This window comes from Rhinopithecus roxellana, chromosome 10 (genome assembly GCF_007565055.1).
Source record: "Rhinopithecus roxellana isolate Shanxi Qingling chromosome 10, ASM756505v1, whole genome shotgun sequence".
NCBI lineage: Eukaryota > Metazoa > Chordata > Mammalia > Primates > Cercopithecidae > Rhinopithecus > Rhinopithecus roxellana.
The window spans coordinates 57,025,535-57,029,769 of NC_044558.1; the positions used below are offsets into that span (position 1 = coordinate 57,025,535).

The following is a 4,235-nucleotide window of genomic DNA, read 5'->3' on the forward strand; positions in this document are numbered from 1 at the left end:
AATAAAATGCAAGAGGAAATATTTTGAGGTGGAGACAGGAAGGAGTCAGGATCACAGCATCTGAGGTGGAGACAGGAAAGGAAGGGAGGAAGAAAGCTTCTCAATATGCTCTTGGGGGGCTGGGGTTGGGAACCCCTTTCCCAGACAAGGGACAGAAGAGGGGAAGGAGAGCCAGGAGACCAGTCTTTATTGCTTTTTTTTCTCAAGCTTCTGCTTTGTGCGATCAGGGAAGGGATCCCACATATGGGGATGGTTAATGGCTTTTGGGACTCTCTAGGAGCCCCTGTTTTAAGGAGGAGGCCAAATGTGCAGGGTCAGGCCAAGGGGTAGAGATGAATGAGGGAATGACCACAGCCTTGATCCGGCAGGAGCGCAGAGATGCCCGGGAGGACGGGGCCCCGGACGGAAGCAGAAAAACACTTATGGCCGCCGGGGAGTGGGGTGAGCCAGGCTGGGGCTCCGGCAGGCCCAGGTCCCTTTCTAGGCTCTTTATTTAAAAATTTAAAAGGAGGAGTTGAGGCGCCTTGAATTTTCCTTCGCGAGCTTGGAGACTAGCCGATTTTTCATGAAGGAAGCAAAGACTTCGGTCCCGGATCCTGCAACATCTGCCTCATTCTCTCCAGGTACAGTTTTCCGGTCATTTAATTAGTTTGTTTACTTGGGGGAGATGGCAGTCACAGGCGTAGAGATAGTAAGTTTGCTAGAGAGGGAGCCGCCCCACAGTTTCGGGTCTAACGAAATCCCTCCTTTCAAAACAATTGCACCCCCAATAAAAATAAAATTAAAGAGGAATATAGAAACACAAATTAGCCAACTTTTTTAAAAGAGAAAAAAGAAAAGAAAATCATAGTAACAAGTGAGCGTGAGAACTTCTAAAAGATTTGTCACAAATCCTTTCAGAGATCTGGATTCTTTTTCAGTAGCCGGTGACCCATTTGGTCTGAAAAGAGAAATACACTATCTACTGAGTCACTTCTTTAAAGCCAGCCCTGGTACTGAAAGCCCTGGGTGCCTTCGCATTTGAGAACAACAACGGGTGGAGGACGCTGCGATATCTAATCAGACAAGACAGCAATAAAATAAGACGGGCGGAAGCGCTGAGCGCAGGGCTAGAGCCCAGGTTTTGTGTTCCAGGCCGCTGGCAAGGCACCGGCCCCGGGCGATGGGGCGTCGGGCGGTCAGGCGCGGGCTGGCGACTCCGCTCGGCCTCCGCAGCCCGACCTGCAGCCCCTTTCCCCCAGCCTCTGCGCCGGGTGGGCTCTCTCCGCTCCGACGCCAGCTCGGGGCTTCCCTGAGAGTGTTTTAGGCCGGAGAAGGGCCAAACGACTCAAGCCAGACTCTGCTTTTTCATTTTCTCCCTTAGGCCTCTCCACTTGCCCGAGCTTTCAGCCACCAGGAGACTGACAGAAGGGGCTTCTGGGCTGCTTTGGGAGCGGGCACTGTCCCCCACCCACTCCTGTTCTGTTTCCCAAAGTCCAGCGACCTCCGACCCTCCTTGGGGGGAAAAATACCAGTACCCAGATACCTCTGCACCCTGTTATATGACTGGGCTTGCTTCAGGAATATCTTACAAAGAAGAAGAAGAAGAAAGAACGGCTTGGAGTCATGTTTACATCTAGTTCTACTGATACGTTCACATCTGGAGAGTTTATTTATAACTCCCTCTATAACTCTCTGTTTGGAGGCACTGGTGGCTCTATTGACAGACTGATGTCTAGGAAATATTGCTCTATGTCTAACCGTACCTAAATGTGCTGTGGTTGTATTTACAGATTTATGTTTGAGGGAAATATAATTTTTCCATTGTATTTGTGCATATACAGTAGTTATAACAGCAGATTTATATATGGGAAAATATACGACTCTCTTACAGCCATCCGGCTTTATGTACATTTGATATCCTGACAGATTTATATCTCTGAACAGCTATATAGATAAAAATGTATATTGTCAGAATTATGTATCAAGAGATATATACTTATTGATTGTGAAATAGAGTAGTTAGAGCATTCACTTAGAGCCATATATGGCTATGGAGACGTTTCTATATTATTATCGCTATATATAGGCATATCTGTTTATAACTACAGTTATAAAAATAGACATAAATAATTATAGTCCTATATGTGCATGCTGCAATCTCTCTCTAGAGTTATAGACACTTTCAAATATAACTCTATAGAGAGATCTGCATGTATATAAGGTGTAATTATCTTGTGATGTGTGTACGTTAGGACTTAGGCCCGTCTGTCTCAGAACAGACATATTTATATGTAGGAGCTGGGAAAGACTTGTTCACAGATATCTGCAGAGGGCCAACTGGAAACGCTGTATCTGCCCTCTAGGAAACCGGCTAGCAGAGTTGTGTACTTATGGAGGGATGGAGTTACAAAAGGGTAAATAGAGCTCAGGGAGCCTCAAGGAGGGAGGTGAATGGAGGGTGGGTGGGCTCCGTTTGAACAGATAGTGGGAGGAAAGGGGTAAACACCAGTACCCACCAGAAGGTGAGAACCGGTTTTGTGAGGGGCTGGCGCAGAAGGTGGACAAGGAGCTTGTAAAACGGGAAGCAGCCAACAGTCCTGCCACCTCACCCTGAGACACTCCACCGAGGAAGCAGCCTTCAGTTTGGCTTTTAGTGCACTGAAAGCTAGGGACTGTCGTGTCCCTCCTGCAGTCCTAGCGCGTTTCTGTTGAACCCTAATTTTTAGGTCTCAAAGAGTGGGCTTCAGAGATAAAGAGGTTTAGGCAGGGACAGGGCGGGGACCGTGGGGTGTACTTTCACTTTCTGATAAGTGAGGTAATCCAGGAAAGTGAGTTAATTTGGCCAAATAAAGCTTGTTTATATCTGGGCCTCCTGTGCCCTGGTGGGGATGTAGGATGGAACCAGAACCTGGTGGACTGAGGAGTGAATTTGCAAGAATTGGACCTGCTCTGATGGGGGCTTGGGGAGGTTGTCCTCACCACCCGCCCTCCTTCTCTGAGGCCTGAGTGGCCTAATTCCCTCTGGGCACAGAGGGACTCCTTCAGCTTCCTAACAGTGCTGCCCTGGGTCTTTTCAGGGAGAATTTGACTTAAGGAGCAGGGAACATGGACTTACCCCACTAGATTTCACTTCTCCCACTCACAGCTACACCACTCTTACGTCAGTCTCCTTCCAGGCGCCACTGGGCCAGGGCTCCACAATTCTTCCCCTGCTACTAACCAACCCAGTGGGGAAATACCTCCCACCACTGCCAGTTTTTTTTTTTTTTTTTTTTAAACCAGGGAGTTACAGATAACTTCATTGAATGTGTGAAGGAGTTGTCCTGAACGCAGTCTCAGTGGCCAACCTGGCCTCCAGGATCTCTAGGATGCTAGGAAGGGAGTGTAGACCCTTGGACCAGGGTAACCACCATGTGCCACCCTCCACACACCCCTGCCCACAGGACTAGGAATTCCTGCAGTGCAGGGACTCTGTCTGCTGCCTGGCACAGAATGGTTGCCCAAACATACTTGTTGAGGTAAACGGAATGGCAATCAATACAAAAACTCACCCTCACTCTGTATACCACCATAGCCCCTGCTGGCTAGCAGGCACCCTAGCCAGGCTGGGAGATAACATGGTGGCTTGCAGCAGCTTGGGCTTTGACCGGGTCAGTGGTTAGTAGGGTGGTAGAGCATCCTGAGCCTAGGATGGGGCAGGGACTGGAGCAAGGCACCTGAAATCCGGAAATTTGGGGGTAAGCCAAGGCAGACCCACCTCCCCAGTGCACTTCTGCTTTCTATCTCCAGTCTCCTGGCTCCCTGGACCTCCAAATTATGAAAACTAAACCAGAGCTGAGACCTGGGCTAGGAAGGAATTGCCTGTCAACCCGAGGGGTGCAAAGAGGAACCACAACTGGCTCCACTGAGAAATCCACAAATAAAACAAAAATAAATCAGTGCGAGACTGACAATCTGGCTAAAGGAAAGCTTTCTCTCTGTGCCTCAGCCCTGCTACAGGGCTACCAAACAGATCAGGCTTAAATTTTTAATTTAATAGTTAAAAATTTTTTAACAATTTAACTATAAAAAGATCACGAATTTTCTGATCCAGTAATGCCCCTAATCATATTGTTTCATTATTATTATTATCATCAGTGTCCCCTTTTTGGTCCCCTATAAAACAGTTCCTTTCGGGAGTTTGAAGCCAGGCCAGGCACCGTCGGTGCATGGGATGAGATAGACAGGTTTGGAGCTCCTCTGTCTAGTGAGGA

The 4,235-nt window shown here is 48.2% G+C and overlaps 1 long non-coding RNA gene across 3 annotated transcripts in view; it reads left to right on the forward strand.

Annotated features, from left to right (window-relative positions):
- Positions 1 to 3,935, forward strand: part of LOC115899931 — a 5,505-nt gene extending 1,570 nt beyond the window's left edge. For 2 of the 3 annotated variants that reach the window (XR_004059551.1, XR_004059552.1), the window contains exons 2-3: positions 369 to 623; positions 1,364 to 3,935. This is a non-coding gene — a long non-coding RNA (uncharacterized LOC115899931). The remainder of the gene's footprint in view (positions 1 to 368; positions 624 to 1,363) is intronic. The other variant, XR_004059550.1, reaches the window with a different exon arrangement.
- Positions 3,936 to 4,235: the final 300 nt, after the last annotated feature.